Source organism: Canis aureus, chromosome 2 (genome assembly GCF_053574225.1).
Source record: "Canis aureus isolate CA01 chromosome 2, VMU_Caureus_v.1.0, whole genome shotgun sequence".
Classification (NCBI taxonomy): Eukaryota; Metazoa; Chordata; class Mammalia; order Carnivora; family Canidae; genus Canis; species Canis aureus.
In genome coordinates this window covers 36,601,240-36,621,873 of record NC_135612.1, presented here as the reverse complement: position 1 = coordinate 36,621,873, position 20,634 = coordinate 36,601,240, and the positions used below count along the sequence as shown (strand labels likewise).

Sequence of the window (20,634 nt, the reverse complement as noted above, 5' to 3'; positions counted from 1 at the left end):
TGATTGGCTATAATGTGTACTTACTTATCAGATGTACATTATGAAAAGAAGAAATGTATAGATAACCCAAGAACAGCTGATATCAGGAACATTCCTTCCTCATCCAATGGACTTTCTTAATTTCAAAGTCTTCACTGGGAACTACAGGTAAGAAGGTTTTGGATCAAGTAGTGCTGTTTTAGGACAAGGGTTATACTACTAAGCTCAGGAAAATATCACTAATGGCTGACTTTGGAATATTCAACCAAGTCTGAGAATTCGTGAGAAAGTTAATTATTTCCAAAGATAATTTTATGAAAATAGAAATGAATAGTATATGCAGAATGTAGATTATTTGTCTTCTTTCAATTATTTACCTCATTTATAATCAATTATGATGTAATTAATGTTATAAAGGAAATGATCAGTTCATGAATTGGAAAAAACTTTGAAATAGGATCTTTGCAAATATATCTTATATTTTATATATATTTTATAGTTTGTATTTTATATATTTTATAGTTCATAGAAACTGAAAATAAAGGGGAACCCTCCTGAACCTTTGGTGGGAATGCAAACTGGTGCAGCCACTGTGGAATAAAAAAAGGTAGGTTACTTAAAAAGTTAAAAATATAAGCCAGCAATTAATTGAACAGGGCAATTATGCAAAGAATACAAAAATACTAATTGAAAGGGATACATGCACCCCAGTGTTTATACAGCATTATTTACAATGGCTAAATTATGGAAATAGCCCAAGGGTCCATCATTTGATGGATAAGAGAGAACTGATAAATAAACACAATGGGTTACTCAGCCATAAAACAAGAATGAGACATTGCCAGTTGGAATAAAGTAGATGGAGCTAGAGAGTACAGTGCTAAGTTAAATAAAGCAGTTAAAGAAAGATAAATGCAGTATGATTTCACTAATATGTGAAAGTGAAGAAACAAAACAAAGTAGCAAAGGTAAGAGTCTGAGGCAAAACAAGAAACATAATTATAGAGAAGAAACTAATGGTTACCAGCAGGGAGGTAGGTAGAGGAAATGGGTGAAACACGCAATGGGGATTAAAGAGTGCACTTGTGATGAAGAAGGGGTGTTGTATGGAAGTGCTGAATCACTAAATTGTACGTCTGAAGCTGGTATTATGCTCTTTGTTAACTAACTGGAATTTAAATAAAAGCTTGAAAAGTATTGATAAACTAAATGCTGATGGAGAGTTGTATCATATATGGGATTGATTAATGAGGAATTGTGTGTAAGCATTAAAAGAAATTTGTAAGAAAGTTCGTGATGAGCCTCCACTTACCTGCTGCTTTAGCTATTCTATGAGAATGGTATATATCTTACTTTACAATGTTTCTTCTTTTTTTTTTTCCTGTTAGGAGATGATAGTTCCATGAAAACACAATTCTGCCATCTTTCTTTGTAATTGCAAGATTTGGTATCACCAGACCTCCATTGGCAGTATTACTCATTCAAGTGTTCTTCACTTCCCATCTCTGGTTCCAGGAATACCCCTTGGTGAAACGATTGTAAGGATGGATAAGTGTTCATTTGATCTAGAGAGGGACAATTTGGGTAGACAGGAGTTAATATTATGCTTTTTTTAAGATTAATGTTTTATTTTGGTGGCAGCTAGTGGGGAATGAGATCTGTTCAGGTTAATATTGCTGAGTAATAAATAACCCTGAAAGTTGTTGGCATAATGCATCTCTTGAGTTATAATTTCATGATTTCTGTGTGTGAAGATTTCAGACCATGCCAGAATGTAGGCTTAAGCCCAGGAGAACCTGTGTTTAACAGTTACTCAAACAGCTTAAGGCTGGAGTTATCTGGTCTACCCTATTTCATACATGTTTTTACATTTGGTTTGGGATGACATGGAAGGCTGCGGTTAGGTTAAAGCACCTTCACACAATGAGTTTACCCCAGAGGAAGCATCATAAAAATGAGTATTAGCTTTGTGTAAGTGCCTGTGACCTTTATGATCCAACTTTAGAAGTCATGTAGTATCACTTTGCCATATTTTGTTGGCTAGCGTTGTTATATGACCACCCACTTTCTAGTAGAGATTCCATCTTAATAGGAGTAGTGCCAGGGTAACAGCTGACCTGATGTTACAGATAAGAACAGATGAAAGAAGGTACCTAGTTAAGACCTACAACTATGGAATTTCAGAAGTTTTTTTTTTTTTTAATTTTGGGATCCATTCACAATTTTCCCATCAAATCACACATCATTATGAGCTCAATCCCAAAATTGATTTTCATAATATCACTTCTCACATTATGTATTTCTTGCTGATATTTTTCAAAAAGCATTTTACTTATTGCCTGCCACAGAATACAATTTTACTGAACTCTCTTGTGACTTTGGAATTAAATTATGTAAAAGATAAGAAATTAGAGAAATAAGAAAAAGTGATTATTTTAAATTAAGTGAGTTTCAGGAATGCAAAAGAGGCTAGAGCCCACTTGCACTAAGCTAATGATATGCAATCTTAGAAGTAACTAAAATGAATTATAAAAATAGAGGGAGCAGTTTTTAATGAAACCATTGATGTTATAGCAAATAGTGAATTCCAGATCCTGATGGACCTAGGAGTATTAGGATTCTCATTTTTCTTTTATTACCCACTCTGCCCCTTTGGAAGATTAATTGATGAGATGTGAGGTCAAGATAGAAAGCTGTCAGATTCCTTAGATATTCTTTTTCAGAGAGACTTATTGCCTACTTTTTAATCCCAGAATAACCTTAAAGGTGTGAAAGCTTTAATCATAAAGTATTTTTTCACATGATTACTAAATAGAAGATTAAGGACTTCTTGGGGTAGTGCCTATTCAACAATTTTGGTAGCCAGTTGGAATAACGGATTTAGGATCTAAAGCTATTCCTGAATTCCATTGTAGTGTCTGTATCATTAGTATAGTTACCATTTTTCGCACCAAATGCACTGATGTCCTTTTGATATTTTCATTGGAATTTTTGGTACTGTTGTCATGTTTTGTGTACAGAAATGCATAGAGATTATGTGAAATAATTCTGTATGTAAATGAGCAATTTAGAGATACAAGCAAGAATTCAAATACATAGTTGGAAAGATAACATAAAATGAGAATGTTGGAATCAGTCCATTTATCAAGGTATAAGGAGAAAGAATACCAATAACTGGCTTTGGAAAAACTTGACCTACAATTTTATGTTAGATTCAGGTATATAGATAGCGAACAGTGATAGTGAATTGATAATTCTATGTGTTATGCAGTGGTCAACACAATAAATGTAGTTATGTCTAGCCTTATTAAAAAAATTCCAAAAGTAATTCTCCATCTATTATTTCTTCACAATAAAATGGCTGTTGCATTTGATGGTACATAATTTGTTACCCATTTCCTAATGTGTGATGTCTAAACCGGAAACTGATGCTATTTCTGCCACCATCTTCAAATCCAAAAGACAATCTCTATAATGTATGGAGACTTCTCATTCTTGTATTGGGGTGGATACTTTTCAGATCAGAAAAACTGGACTGAGAAAAATCATGTTTGAAAGTTATCTAAAGATGAGTGTCATTGGAGGGAATTGTAACAAGGCATGTTGTTTTCATTATTGACATTTGACTAAATCTCAGGAGCTTGAATGGTGTAGATGTTAATACACAGAAAAGCTCAGGATGGTATGATTGTAAGGCTTCATTTCAGTGTTCTCATAAATACATAGTGCACATATTTATACATTTCACTTTTCACTGGGTAAATTTAAAATTGATTGATAAAAAAATCTTCCAGATTCCAAAGGTCACAGAAACATTATCTACTGTTAATGAAGTTTTGTGTATTTCCTTTTGGGGTATATTGCTGAACAAATTGTTAGGCTAGTAGTCTTTTGCCACCCATACATAGCTACAGATTTTCTAGGCATATAACGTGCTTATATATAAATTATTTTTAATTCCTCCAGCTAATTTGTTGAAATAGTCCTAGTATTTGCACTTTATTGAATTAATGCTCTCCAAAATTTATATTCTGAGTCTACAGTAGAAATTTTCAATTTTCACCAAATTACATTGTCTTCATCAATCTTGCCTCTCAGCATTTAAGATACCTGTTTTCTGAAACCGTACAAATGTTAGATTTCAGTGTTTTAATCTTTGATAACATGGTATTACAAGGGAATTGTTCTTCTGTTACTGTTCAGTTTAGTCATCTTCATATGTCTTTAAACCTGCTAATCACTTACTTTTTTTATTTACCTTAGAATATTAGTGCATTTGTTACTGGTTTCTAAGAGATTATTTATGACTAAGGATGTTAACCATTTGCCATGCATTGCAAGTGAAATACTATGTGTTTCTCACTACCATTTTACTGTGATGTTTTACTTTTTGGTTGTACAGAAGTTGTGTATTGAAATATAATGTTATAATTCATGCCTTTTGAGTTTTGTGTTTTTATTGTAAAACATGGGCATTACCATCATGCATTCTTTGTCTGTATTTTCTTCTACGTTTTTGTCAGTTGTTCTGTCATTTTTTTCATTAATCATTAACTGTGGTTTTAAAGCATTACATACTCAAGTTATTTACCCTGACTTAAGCAGTTACCACTCATTTTAAATTTTACCATAGTTATTTAGAAATTCCCACATATAATCAGCTGCATTTCTATTTGTTTGCCTTACATTCTATTGATACTTTAAAATTATTGATGATTTTTAGTCTATTCCATTGAGTTCTATCTCATTTCTCTTCTTTCTTTTCAGAATATTCCCTGTCTATAGTCGCATTTTTTTCTCTGAATTGATGCTTAAAATTATTTTGCAAGTTGGAAAAAAATGCAGTTTTAATTTCATTTGCACCAAATTTAATAGATTAATTAGGAGAGAATAGATCTCTTTAAAATTGAATCATCCAACTGCAAGGTATGTCTTTCTATTTTTAATCAAATTGTTATGTTGGAAAATTGCTAGTGTAATTTTTTTAATCATTCCCAGTCATATCATAGTTTTGTTAATGGAGTGATGGGGATTGTATAATTAGTTTACTTTCCTAATAGTATTTCATTAAAGTTCCAAAATTGTGCTTTTCTTTATTTTTTCATGGTTATTACAGAATATAGGAAAGCAGAAAGGGCTCTTGGTTATTTGACAGTGAATATTAAACCTGTTAGTTTAAGTATCACTTAATTATGGGACATTTTAGGTATCCTTCCTTTGTTGAGCATTTATTGCAAAATTTGTTGACAGGTTTAATAAAATGTTTTGTATTTGTCATGTATTATAGGTGATCATACTTGCTATTATAATCATTGATTAGGCTAAAAACTAACATTTCCTAAAAATGAACATTCTTGCATCTTCTCAATGAATGAACTACATTTGTGTGTGAATGTGCATGAAGGTGTGTGTGAATTCATATATATTTCCCTATTATAATTGTTAAAGTTTTATTTGCAAATTCTAAACAAACATATTCAAATTCTAAACATTTGCAAATAAACATTCTAAACATACATGTTTATTCCTAAATAAACAGATTATATTGTTCTTTTTTGCCAGGTTTTTGTATTTGGTTTGCCTGCTCTACCAAAATGTTTGGAGCATTATTTTTTATAGGCTGGAAACAAAAAGTATTAATATTAATTCTTAAATATTTATTTTGAAATAATTTTTGGCTTACAGAAATGTATATTGTTCTGTAACTTATATTAACATCTTTTTGTTTGCCTGAGAGAGTTATCTAAACCAGGAAGTTGATAAACTGCTTTTACCTGATCCTTTTATAATCCATGTTTGAAAGTAGAATCCCGTGTTTCATATACTTCTCATACTTTCCTTAATGTCCCATCTGCTTGTGACCATTGACGAGTTTTGTTTGGTTTTCATGATTTTGATATTTTTGAAGGGTCTGTAAAATATCGCTTAATGTTCATCAGTATGAGTTTGTGCGATTTTTGTCATTGAAATTGTGCATATTGCTACAGAAATGGTGCTCCCTTCTCAATTCATCACTAGAGATCATATACTGTTGATATGCCTTGTCACTAGTGATGTTCCTTTGATTTCTTAGTGTTACATATTAAATATCTGTAGGGGATAATCCCACAAATTCTGTTATACTATATCTGCTAATTTTAGAATGTATTGATGTTTGTTGCTTACAATAATTCATACACAGTGACAATTTTTTTTTGACAAAACAAATTTTTTGGTTTCAGTTGTAGAGTTTAGGTATTCCTCAGTTCTGTATAACACCCAGTGCTTATTGTATCATGTGCCTTCCTTAATGCCCATCACCCAGTTACAGTTACCCCAATTCCCCACCTCAGCACACAGTATGTTTTCTATAGTTGTCTCTTAGTTTGTCTCCCTCTTTCTGCCTTTAATTTTCGCTCCTTTCCCCTGTGTTCTTTTTTATTTCTTAAATTACACATATGATCAAAAATAATATTTGTCTCTCTTTGATTTTTTTCACTTTAGCCCCTAATACCTTCTAATTCCATCCACATTGTTGCAAATGGTAAGGTTTCATTTTTCTGATGGCTGAGTAATATTCCATTGTGTGTGTGTGGTGACTATGAGTGTGTGTGTGAGTGTACGCACCACATCTTTACCCATTCCAATGTTGATGGACATCTGGGCTCTTTACATATTTTGGCTATTGTGGATACTGCTGCCGTAACCATTCAGGAGCATGTGCCCCTTCAAATAACTATGTTTATATCCTTTGGGTAAGTACCTAGTAGTGCAATTGGCGGGTCATAGCATAGATCTGTTATTAACGTTTTGAGGAACCTCCAACTGGTTTACAGAGTGGCTGGACCAGTTTACATTCCCACCAACAGTGTAAGAGGGTTCCTCTCTTCTCTGCATCCTCACCAACATCTGGTGTTTCCTGAGTTGTTAATTTTAGCCATTGTGACTGGTGTGAGGTATCTCATTGTGGTTTTGATCTGTATTTCCCTAATGCTGAGTGATGCTGAGCATTTTTTCATGTGTCTGTTGGCAATTTAAATGGCCATTTGGAGAATGTTTGTTCATGTCTTCTGCCCATTTCTTGATTGTATTTTTTTTATTTTGGGGTGTTGAATTTGATAAATTCTTTATAGATTTTTGATAATAGCCCTTTATCTAGGATGATATTTGGTAATAGGATCCAACAGTACATTAAAACGATTATTCACAACAACCAAGTGGGATTTATTCCTGGGCTGCAAGGGTGGTTCAGTATCTGGAAATCAATGTGATACATCACATTAACAAAGGACAAGAAGCATATGATTATCTCAATAGATGCAGGAAAAGCATTTAAGAAAATACAGCATCCTTTCTTGATTAAAACTCTGCACTTGGGCTGTTTAGATATTTCCCTATTTAGATATTTAGATATCTATATCTATATTATATATTAGATATTTCCCTGTTTAGATATTTTCCTAAAAGCCTTATTGGAGAAACCCACAGCAAATACCATTTTCTGGAGAAATGCAGAGCTTTTCCCCTAAGGTGTGGAACATAACAAGAATGTCCATTCTCAACCACTGTTGTCCTAGCCTCAGCAATCAGACAACAAAAAGAAATACGTCCAGATCGGCAAAGAAGTCAAACTTGCACTCTTTCACTAACTTCCAGATAATATTCTGTGTTGACAACATAAATCGTGATTTTTAAAAATTTGTCTTACACTTTATTAATTAAAATTTGAATTTTGTACTATAAAAGTTATTCCTTTCCCCTCTCCCTACCCCCATTTAATTTTGAGTGTCATTTCAATGTGGACTCATGGATATTTTACTTGTATGGATTAAGATCATTGTTCTTTTTTAGATTTTATTTATTTGACAGAGAGATTGTGTGCTATAAGTAGACTAGCAGTTAGAGAGAGGGAAAGGGAGCAACAGGCTCACCAGAGAGCAGAGAGCCCAATGTGGGGCTCAATCCAGGACTCTAGGATCATGACCTGAGCCAAAGGCATTCTCTTAACCTCCTGAGCTACCGAGGTGCCCCTCATTACTCTTCCTTAATCAGTTTGTCCCCCATTTGGCCATTCAGGTCTCTCAAGGTGGTCTCAGTCTTGTCTATGTGTTCATATATCCTTTCCTGAGGACCACTTACTCTCTGGCCACCTAACAGTATCCAGGTTTATTTTGCTCCAGTTGTGCAGCCAGCAACTAATAGAGGATGCCTAGTTCCTTACAGGGTATGGAATGGTACTTAGGAAGTAAGTTCTATATCAGAATTTCATTTACTTTCATGGCCTAGTAATATTCTGAGGCATATATTTGTCATGTTTTATTAGATTTTGAATACTTGGCTGTTTGTACTTTTTGATTTTGTGAATAGTGGCTTTGTGGCTGTCCACATTGTGAATAGTGGTGCTAAGAATTTGCATGAAAATGTCTTGACTCCCTGTTTTCATTTCCTTTGGGTATATATCTAAGGAAAATTGCTAGAGGTCATGATGTATTCATGTTTTACTCTGAGGAATGATTTGTTTTCATATTCATAGATAATTGAGACCATAATAGCTTTTTTTTTTTTTTTTGCTGAACTGTGTTTTTTTTTAATTTATTTTTTATTGGTGTTCAATTTACTAACATACAGAATAACACCCAGTGCCCGTCACCCATTCACTCCCACCCTCCGCCCTCCTCCCCTTCTACCACCCCTAGTTCGTTTCCCAGAGTTAGCAGTCTTTACGTTCTGTCTCCCTTTCTGATATTTCCCACACATTTCTTCTCCCTTCCCTTATATTCCCTTTCACTATTATTTATATTCCCCAAATGAATGAGAACATATAATGTTTGTCCTTCTCCGACTGACTTACTTCACTCAGCATGATACCTAGGAATAAACCTAACCAAAGATGTAAAGGATCTATACCCTCAAAACTATAGAACACTTCTGAAAGAAATTGAGGAAGACACAAAGAGATGGAAAAATATTCCATGCTCATGGATTGGCAGAATTAATATTGTGAAAATGTCAATGTTACCCAGGGCAATATACACGTTTAATGCAATCCCTATCAAAATACCATGGACTTTCTTCAGAGAGTTAGAACAAATTATTTTAAGATTTGTGTGGAATCAGAAAAGACCATAATAGCTTTGACATCTGAACAACTAAAACTAATTATCAGTGTTTTACCATATTTTGAAAATGACAAATCAATCTTTAATTTTTGTAGACATATAGAGCACAATTTTAAGTAAGTACAGTATCCTATTTCTTATTAAGTAGAATCTCAGTGAGTTTTAAAATAGATTATCATGTAAATTTGTGAATTGGTCCAAAGAGATCATAAGAATTGGAACAAATCTGGATCAAAGCTGGGACCATGAATTTTTATTTAGGCCATTTTTATATTGATTATTTTTAGTAATTTATTAATATTAAATCATTTAATTTTTTAGTATAGGACTTTCTTTTTTTTTATTATTTTTTTTTATTTTTTATTTTATTTTTTTTATTGGTGTTCAATTTCCTAACATACAGAATAACACCCAGTGCCCGTCACCCATTCACTCCCACCCCCCGCCCTCCTCCCCTTCTACCACCCCTAGTTCGTTTCCCAGAGTTAGCAGTCTTTACATTCTGTCTCCCTTTCTGATATTTCCCACCCATTTCTTCTCCCTTCCCTTATTTTCCCTTTCACTATTATTTATATTCCCCAAATGAATGAGAACATATAATGTTTGTCCTTCTCCGACTGACTTACTTCACTCAGCATAATACCCTCCAGTTCCATCCACGTTGAAGCAAATGGTGGGTATTTGTCATTTCTAATAGCTGAGTAATATTCCATTGTATACATAAACCACATCTTCTTTATCCATTCATCTTTCGTTGGACACCGAGTCTCCTTCCACAGTTTGGCTATTGTGGCCATTGCTGCTAGAAACATCGGGGTGCAGGTGTCCCGGCGTTTCATTGCATCTGTATCTTTGGGGTAAATCCCCAACAGTGCAATTGCTGGGTCGTAGGGCAGGTATATTTTTAACTGTTTGAGGAACCTCCACACAGTTTTCCAGAGTGGCTGCACCAGTTCACATTCCCACCAACAGTGTAAGAGGGTTCCCTTTTCTCCGCATCCTCTCCAACATTTGTTGTTTCCTGCCTTGTTAATTTTCCCCATTCTCACTGGTGTGAGGTAGTATCTCATTGTAGTTTTGATTTGTATTTCCCTGATGGCAAGTGATGCAGAGCATTTTCTCATATGCATGTTGGCCATGTCTATGTCTTCCTCTGTGAGATTTCTGTTCATGTCTTTTGCCCATTTCATGATTGGATTGTTTGTTTCTTTGGTGTTGAGTTTAATAAGTTCTTTATAGATCTTGGAAACTAGCCCTTTATCTGATATGTCATTTGCAAATATCTTCTCCCATTCTGTAGGTTGTCTTTGAGTTTTGTTGACTGTATCCTTTGCTGTGCAAAAGCTTCTTATCTTGATGAAGTCCCAATAGTTCATTTTTGCTTTTGTTTCTTTTGCCTTCGTGGATGTATCTTGCAAGAAGTTACTATGGCCGAGTTCAAAAAGGGTGTTGCCTGTGTACTTCTCTAGGATTTTGATGGAATCTTGTCTCACATTTAGATCTTTCATCCATTTTGAGTTTATCTTTGTGTATGGTGAAAGAGAGTGGTCTAGTGTCATTCTTCTGCATGTGGATGTCCAATTTTCCCAGCACCATTTATTGAAGAGACTGTCTTTCTTCCAATGGATAGTCTTTCCTCCTTTATCGAATATTAGTTGCCCATAAAGTTCAGGGTCCACTTCTGGATTCTCTATTCTGTTCCACTGATCTATGTGTCTGTTTTTGTGCCAGTACCACACTGTCTTGATGACCACAGCTTTGTAGTACAACCTGAAATCTGGCATTGTGATGCCTCCAGATGGGAACATTCCTCGACATCTTAAAAGCCATCTATGAAAAGCCCACAGCAAATATCATTCTCAATGGGGAAGCACTGGGAGCCTTTCCCCTAAGATCAGGAAAAAGACAGGGATGTCCACTCTCACCACTGCTATTCAACATAGTACTGGAAGTCCTAGCCTCAGCAATCAGACAACAAAAAGACATTACAGGCATTCAAATTGGCAAAGAAGAAGTCAAACTCTCCCTCTTCGCCGATGACATGATACTCTACATAGAAAACCCAAAAGTCTCCACCCCAAGATTGCTAGAACTCATACAGCAATTCGGTAGCGTGGCAGGATGCAAAATCAATGCCCAGAAGTCAGTGGCATTTCTATACACAAACAATGAGACTGAAGAAAGAGAAATTAAGGAGTCAATCCCATTTACAATTGCACCCAAAAGCATAAGATACCTAGGAATAAACCTCACCAAAGATGTAAAGGATCTATACCCTCAAAACTATAGAACACTTCTGAAAGAAATTGAGGAAGACACAAAGAGATGGAAAAATATTCCATGCTCATGGATTGGCAGAATTAATATTGTGAAAATGTCAATGTTACCCAGGGCAATATACACGTTTAATGCAATCCCTATCAAAATACCATGGACTTTCTTCAGAGAGTTAGAACAAATTATTTTAAGATTTGTGTGGAATCAGAAAAGACCCCGAATAGCCAGGGGAATTTTAAAAAAGTATAGGACTTTCTACGTGCTTTTTTGTTTCATATGTGTTAAATATTTTAGAAACATTTACTCTTTTGCAATTCATTTCAATCAGGAGGAACTTAAGTTTATGGTTTCTCATATTCCTGTTGATTACACACTATTTCTAGTATTTTAAATGAATTTTGGTGAAGTAATGTGGTCGAGGTTATTTCTGCCTTGAGGTTTTCTCTTTCATATATTCTCTCACATACCTATGTATCTATAACTATAAACGTTTATATTTATACAATGTGTAAATACCTTTGTAAACTAATACATAAAAACCTATGTAGACATTTGTAAGTATGTGTAAAAAATGTTTACATAAAAACCTATGTAAATATAAATGTACATGTAGACCATAACAAAACTATGGCTCATATTTCTAAATACATGAAGGGTATTAGGAAAGAGGCATTGTTTCCAATGTACAGAGCATTCTAAGTAATTGTAACAGGCTCACTATTTTTATAGGTCTGTATCTCTACTAGGGACCATCTTAGTTGTACTAATATGACTTGATATTGATGCACCAATAGCAATTTTCTTTTGTTTCATTTCATGTTGAATATTTGACCATTTTGTCAATTTTTAATGAGTAATTCTTACAATATGTCCCAAATTAATTATGAATAAGTACTTATATTTTTCTATGTCCTATCCTAGAAATAATAACTAATTGCTTTATAGTTTTTCAGTTGACTTTGTTGTATCTCAAGATTTGGGGACTCCAGTACTTGTCAAGGATAATCATGGTCACCTGGGTAGCCCAGTGGTTGAGCGCCTGCCTTCCACCCAGGGTGTGATCCTGGGGTCATGGGATCGAGTCCCACATTGGGATCCCTGCATGGAGCATGCTTCTCCCTCTGCCTATGTGTCTGCCTCTCTCTCTCTCTCTCTCTGTCTCTGTCTCTCATGAATAAATAAAATCTTTAAAAAAATAGATAATCATAATGCCACCTACTGAAAAATATAAAATGTGATAATGTTTATAGTATGTCATTGTGTGATACCTAATGTACTTTGAGGTATTGCTAGATAAAATTTATTTAGACTTCGGTGTTTTTAAAATAGTGACATATACACCGGCACTTGAATGATCATGCGTTCCATTCCACTTGGTTTGTTAACCCATAATTCCTTGAATCTACAACAGCCTTTAATTTTTAAAAACTTTAATTATTTCTATTTAAATTTGGAAGAAATTTGCCTTTTACAACTATTATGTTTCTATATTCTACAAGTAGTATATGCTATCCCTGTAGTAGTGTATAACATTTTCCTCCATTTTCCAAGATAGCTAGATTTAAATGCCACATCGGCTTGGTTTTGTTAATTCTTTAGTCATTTATTATAGGAATATTTCAAAGAATAGTATAAATTTTTAAATTTTAATTCTGGTCTAGTTAACATACAGTGTTATATTGGTTTCTGGTGTACAATACCAAGCATCACCCACTTCACATCAGAAGTGCACTCAATTCCCATAATCTAGTTCACCTATCCCTCCCCACCCACCCAGTTTTGTGTTAGTCATCAGCTTTTTCTCTACAGTTAAGAGTTTTGGTTCCTCTCCCTCCCTCCACTTGGCTAGTTTGTTTAATTCCCTCACAAGTGAAATAATACGATATTTGTCTTTTTATAACTGACTTATTTCAAATAGCGTAACACTCTCTAGCTCCATCTGTGTGGTTGCAGATGACAAGATTTCATTCTTTTTAATTTTTTTAACATTTTATTTTTTATTTATGAGACACACAGGCAGAGACATAGGCAGAGAGAGAAGTAGGCTCCATGCAAGGAGCCTGATGTGGGACTCTATCCCGTGACTCCAGGATCATGCCCTGGGCTGATGGAAGATGCTCAACAGCTGAGCCACCCAGGCATCCCAGATCTCATTCTTTTTATAGCTGAGTAATACTCCATCATATATATGGCATATATTTCATAACATACATTAGATATATACCACATCTTTATCCATTCATCACTCAGTGGATACTTGGGCTATTTCCATGATTTGACTATTGTAAATAATTCTGCAATAAACATAGAGTTGCTTGTATATCTTTGAATTAGTGCTTTTGTATTATTTGAGTAAATACCCAGTAGTGTGATTCCTAGATCATAAGAAGTACTATTTTTAAATTCTTGATGAACCCCCCCACCCCACCCCCTGTACTGTTTTTTAGAGTGGCTGCACCAGTCTGCATTCCCACCAACAATATAAGAGGGTTCCTTTTTTTCCACGTTCTCCCCAAAACTTGCTATTCCTTATGATGTTGATTTTAGCCATTCAGGTATAAGGTGATATTGTAGTTTTGATTTGTGTTTTGCTGATGATATGAGCATCTTTTCATGTGTCTGTTGGTTATATGTATGTCTTTTTTTTTTTTTTGAGAAATGGGTGTTTTGTCTTCTGCCATTTCTTGACTGGATTGTTTTTAGGGTGTTGAGTTGTATAACTTTGGAAAAGAATCCGTTACAGATATGTCTTTTGCAAATATCTTTTCCCATTTGATAAGTTGCTTTTTAGTTTTGTTGAGTGTTTCTTTCACCAAGCAGAAGCTTTTTATTTTTATTATGTATTTTTTTAGTTTTCTTAGAGACCTAGTGGGTGGAGGAGAGAAAAAGAGAGAATGGCTGCATCCTCAGCACAGATCTCATGACCCTGTGGTCATGACCTCAGCTGAAATCAAGAGTTGGAGGCTTAGAAAACTAAGCCTGCCAGGCACACTCAGCAGCTTTTTATTTCAATGTATCCCCAATAGTTTATTTTTGTTCTTGTTTACCTTGCCTCAGCAGACCTATCTAGATAGAAAAATGTCGTCTCTGCTGATTCAAAGGAGTTACTGCCCGTGTTCCTTTCTAGAATTTTTATTTTTTTGAGGTCTCACATTTAGGTATTTTAGTCATTTTGAATTTATTTTTCTGTATGGTGTAAGAAAGTGGTCCAATTTCACTGTTTTTGCATGATGCTGTCCAGTTTTCCCAAAACCATTTATTGGAGAGAAAGTCTTTTTCCTAATGGATATACTTTCCTGCTATGTTGATTACTTGGATAATTAAGGGTTTATTTTCTATTTTGTTCTACTTTTCTGTGTGTGTTTTTGTGTCAACATCACACTGTTTTGATTACTTGATATTTGTAATAAATTCCATACTTGTGATTCCTCCAGGTTTTCTTTTCATTTTCAAAGTTGATACGTCTATCAGAGTCACTTGTTGCATGCAAATTTTAGGATTAATCTATTCCAGCCCTGAAAAATGCTGTTGGTATTTTGGTAGATATTGCATTATGTGAGTATTTTGTTTTGGATGCTATAAATATCTTGAGCATATTTGTTCTAATTAATGAGCATTGAATTGTTTTCCATTTCTTCATGTCCTCTTCAATTTCTTTTATCAGTGTTTTATAGTTTTCAGAGTATAGGTCTATTAGGTCTTTGGTTAGGTTTATTTCATTGTTTTTGGTGCAATTTTAATTGGGACTGGTTCCTTAATTTTTCTTTTTTCTGCTTCATTACTGGCAGAGGAATTCCCCTAAATTATTGTAAAAGTTTATATTTGTATCCTGTGATTTTTATTGAGTTTGTGTGTTAGTTCTAGCAGGTTTTGGTGGAGTCTTTTGAGTTTTGTATACGGAATATCATGTTACCTGCAAATAGTGTAAATAATTGCTTCCTTGCAAATTTGGATTTCTTTTTGTTGTCTGATTGCTGTTGAAACAACTTCCAGTACTATAGTAAATAACAGCTGTGAGAGTGCATATCCCTCTCTTGTTCCAGAATGCAGAAGGAAAGCTGTTCTCCTCACTGATGATGATATTAGCTGTGAGTATATGGCCTTTATTATATTGAGGTATGTTTCCTCCAAACCTACTTTTTTTTTATTTTTTAAAATTATTTATTTATTTTTTATTGGCGTTCAATTTGCCAACATACAGCATAACACCCAGTGCTCATCCCATCAAATGCCCCCCTCAGTGCCCATCACCCAGTTCCCCCCCCCCACCCCGCCCACCTCCCTTTCCACCACCCCTTGTTTGTTTCCCCGAATTAGGACTGTCTCTTGTTCTGTCTCCCTTTCTGATATTTCCCACTCATTTTTTTCTCCTTTCCCCTTTATTCCCTTTCACGATTTTTTATATTCCCCAAATGAATGAGACCATATAATGCTTGTCCTCCGATAAAGAAGATGGGGTATATGTATACAATGGAATATTATTACTCAGTCATTAGAAATGACAAATATCCACCATTTGCTTTGACGTGGCTGGAACTGGAGGGTATTATGCTGAATCTAAACCTACTTTGAAAAAAAATCTAGTTTGTTGATGGTTTGGGTTTTTGTTTTTGCTTTTTATTATCAATGAGTGTTGTACTTTGTCAAATCATTTTTCCACATCTATTAAAATGATCCTATAGTCCTCATTCTTTCTGTGGTCAATGTTGATTTATCATATTGATTGATTTTTATAAAGATTTTATTTATTCATGAGGGGCACAGAGAGGCAGAGATGCAGGCAGAGGAAGAACCAGGCTCCCTCCGGGGAGCCCAATGTGGGACTTGATCCCAGGACACTGGGATCATGCCCCACGTGGAAGGCAGATGCTCAACCACTGAGCCACCAAGGTGCCCTCACATCGATTGATTTGAATTTTGGACCACCCTTGAAGCCCATGAATACATCCAACATGATTGTGGTTGAATGATTTTTTTGATGTATTGTTGGATTTGTTTTGCTAGTGTTTTATTGAGAATTTTGCATCCATGTTCAGGGATATTGGCTTGCAGTTCTCTTTTTTTAGTGGAATCTTTGTTTGCTTTTGGTATCAGGGTAATGCTATCCTTATAGAATGAATCTGGCAGTTTTCTTTATTTTCTATTTTTTTGGAATAGTTTGAGAAGAATAAGTATTTTTCTTTAAGTGCATCGTAGAATTCCCCTGTGATGCCGTCTGCCCTTGACTTTTTTATTTTGGGAGATTTTTGATGACTGCTACAATTTCATTTCTGGTTATTAATCTTTCAAATGTTCCATTCCTTCCTGTTTCAATTTCAATAGTATATATATTTTTCTAGGCCATTATCCATTCTTCCAGGTTGTCCAATTTGTTGGTATATATTTTTTCATTATATTCTCATAATTGTATTTCTTTGGTGGTCTTATTTCCCCTTTCAAGTTGTCGGATTTTATTTATTTGGGTCCATTTTTTCTAAGTCTAAGTAAAGCTTTATCAATTTTTATTAATTTTTCTCAATGAACCTTTTGATTTCATTGATTTGTTTTTTTTTAATATTGTTTATTTCTCCTCTAATGTTTATTATTTCTTTCTGCTGGCTTTCAGCTTTGTTCTACTTTTTCTAGCTCCTTTTGGTGTAAATTTAGATTGTTAGAGATTTTTCTTGCTTCTTGAGGTGGGTGTGTATTACCATAAACGTTTTCCATAGAACAGCTTTTGCTGAATCCCATAGGTTTTGGATATTGTTTTCATTTTCATTTCATCCTATGTATATTTTGGTTTCTTCTGTAATTTCTTGTTTGGCCCATTTGCTGTTTTGTAACCTGTTTTTTGATCTCCATATATTTGTGGCCTTTCTGATTCTTTTTTTCTTGTGGTTGATTTCTAATTTCATAGTGTTGTGGTCAGAAAAGATATAACTTTGATCTTTTTGAATTTGTTTAGGTATGTTTTGTGGCCTAATGTGTGATCTGTTTTGAAGAATGTTGCATGTGCTCTTGAAGATAATATGTATTGTCTTGTAGGATGGAATGTTTCAAATATATCTCTTAAATCCATCTCGCCCAGTGTATTTTTCAGAGCCACTATTTTCTTGTTTATTTGCTGTATGGATGATCTATACATCCGTGTCAGTGGAGTATTCAAGTCTCCTACTTTTATTGTATTACTATCAATTAGTTCCTTTTTGTTTTTTGGTTAATTGTTTTATGTATCTGTATGCTCCCATAATGGGTACATAAATATTTACAATCATTGGATCTTCGTTTTAGATTGCCCCCTTTATTATTATTTGGTATCATACTGTGTCTCATTTTATAGACTAAAGTTCATTTTTTTCCAGGATGAGTATTGCTATCATGGCTAAGCCCATTTGCATGATAAATATTTCTCCATTCCCTCACTTAAAGTCTTTGAATTCTAGTCTGAAATGAAACTCTTATAGGCAGCATATAGATGAGTCTTACTTTTTAATACTTTATAAATTTTTATGTAGTGTCTTTGCCCAACATGGAACTTGAACTTGTGACCCCAAGAGTCAAATCCTCTGCCAACTGAGGGAGACAGGGACCCATGGGACATGATTTTTCATCTAATCTTACACTCTCTGTCTTTTGATTGGAGCATTTAGTCCCTCTTCATTCAAAGTAATTAATGATATACATGTACTTATTGCCATTTCGCTACTTTTTTTGCAGTTCTCTGATTTTTTGTTTTGTTTTACTTTTTTGTTGTTTGTTGATATATATATATATATATTCTTTTTTTTTTTAGATTTCTCAAATAAATTCCAGTTAGTTAACATTTGGTAAATGTTAGATTCACGTGTACAATATTGTGGTTTAACACTTCCATACAATACCTAGTGCTCATCACAAGTACACTTCCTAGGGATCCCTGGGTGGCGTAGTTGTTTGCCGCCTGCCTTTGGCCCAGGGCACGATCCTGGAGACCCGGGATCGAATCCCATGTCGGGCTCCCGGTGCATGGGGCCTGCCTATGTCTCTGCCTCTCTCTCTCTCTCTCTCTCTCTGTGTGACTATCATAAATAAAAATTAAAAAAAAAAAACAAGTACACTCCCTAGATCTATCAATATTGTTGCAAGTGGCAAGATTTTGTTCCTCATGGTTGAGTAATATTTCATCGTGTATGTATGCCACATTTCCTTTATTCATCAGCGGATGGATATTTGGGCTGTTTCCATATTTTGGCTATTAATTGATTACGGTGGTATAAACATTGGGTTATATGTATACGTTTCAATTAGTATGTTTGTATTCTTGGTGAAATACTAAGTACAATCACTGGATTACAGTGTAGTTCTACTTTTTTTTTTTGACTTTTTGAGGAAACTTCATACTGTTTTCCAGGGTCTCTGCACCAGTTTGATTCCCACCAACAGTGTAAGGGTGTTTCCTTTTCTCCACATCCTCACCAACATCTGTTGTTTCTTTTGTTGTAATATTAGCTATTCTTTTTTTTTTCAGATTTTATTTATTTATTCACGAGAGACACAGAGAGAGGCAGAAAGAGAGGCTGTGACAGGAGAAGCAGGCTCCAAGTGGGAACCCGATGTGGGACTGGGATCATGCCATAAGTTGAACGCAGACTCTCAAACACTGAGCCACCCAGGTGTCCCAATTTTAGATATTCTTACTGGAGAGAGGTGATCTCAGTGTAGTTTTAATTTGTATTTATCTGGTTTTGAGTGATGGTGAGCATCTTGTCATGTGTTTGTTGGCCATCTGTATATCTTCCTTAGAAAAATGTCTATTAATGTCTTCTGGATGGTTTTAAGTTGTATTTTTCAGTTTGGGGCTGTTGAGTTTTATAAGTTCTTTTCTTATTTCAGATTCTAGCCTATTATTTAGATATGTTATTTGCAAATATATTCTTCCATTACATGAGTTGCTTTTCAGTTATCTTGATTTTTTTTTTTGCTTCACTATGAAGAAGCTTCTGTTAAAGAATATATTTTATTTATTTATTTGACAGAGAAGGAGAAAGAAGGAGAGCAGGAAAGCCCCAGTGGAGTGGGGAGAGGACAAGTGAGAAGCAGGCTCCCCTCTGGGTGGGGAGCCAGACACAGGGCTCAATCCCAAGACCCTGGGTTCATGACCTGAGCCAAAGGCATTACTATGGTCCGTGTCAGAGACATTATTGCCTGTATTTTCTAGCATTTTAATAGTTTCTGTAGGTTTTTTCTGATATTTCTCTAATGTTTTTGTTTTGTTTTCTTTAGGATAAATTTGGGTTCTTTATGTTTTTTTTTTTTAAAGATTTTATTTATTCACAAGACAGAGAGAGGCAGAGACACAGGCAGAGAGAGAAGCAGGCTCCATGCAGGGAGCCTGATGTGGTACTCGATCCTGGGGCTCCAGGATCAAGCCCTGAGCCAAAGGCGGCGCTAAACTGCTGAGCCACCCAGGGATCCCCCAGGTTCTTTATGTTTTTAATACCTAGATATGATAACCGTGGGTTCTTTATTTTTAATATCTACTAATGTGGGGATCCCTGGGTGGCTCAGTAGTTTAGCACCTGCCTTCGGCCCAGAGCATGATCCTGGATTCCCGGGATTGAGTCCCACATCAGGCTCCTTGCATGGAGCTTGCTTTAAAAATAAGAATATCTACTAATGTATGTTTTGTTTGTGGTTACCATTTCGTTTATATATTCCATCTTATGCACATAGCAGTCTACATTAAGCTGATAGTCACTTAATGTTGAACTCCTTGTTAGCTCCTCTTGTTTCTAGGTTTCATATATTTTGTATCATTTTTTTAAAGATTTTATTTATTCATGAGAGACACAGAGAGGCAGAGATACAGGCAGAGGGAGAAGCAGGTTCCATGCAGGGAGCCCAACGTGGGACTCGATCCCAGGTCCCCAAGATCACACCCTGGGCTGAAGGCAGCACTAAACCACTGAGCCGCCTGGGCTGCCCCTGTATCCTATTTTACATCCATACCATAATTGATTTTTACAGAAACAGTTGTTTTTACTGTTTTTGTGTTTTTTTATGCTCTCACATATGGCCTTTCCTTTTTTTAAAAAAAGATTTATTTATTTTATACACAGAGCATGTGCATGTGGGCAGAGGTCCATATGGAATCTCCCAAGCACACCCGCAACTGAGTGCAGAGCTTGCCATGGGGCTGGATCCCATGACCCCTGAGATCATGACCTGAGGTGAAACCCAGCATTGGTCACTCAAATCACTGAGACATCCAGGCCCCCAGTCTTTCCTTTTCACTCACAGTCCCCTTTAGTATTTCTGGTAG

The 20,634-nt window shown here is 35.1% G+C and overlaps 1 long non-coding RNA gene across 1 annotated transcript in view; it reads left to right on the top strand.

Moving 5' to 3' along the window:
- LOC144295959 (uncharacterized) overlaps positions 1 to 20,634 on the top strand; it is a 99,570-nt gene that overhangs the window by 24,037 nt on the left and 54,899 nt on the right. Inside the window, exons 4-6 of the long non-coding RNA XR_013363111.1 lie at positions 32 to 147; positions 1,368 to 1,517; positions 4,747 to 4,905. This is a non-coding gene — a long non-coding RNA (uncharacterized LOC144295959). The remainder of the gene's footprint in view (positions 1 to 31; positions 148 to 1,367; positions 1,518 to 4,746; positions 4,906 to 20,634) is intronic.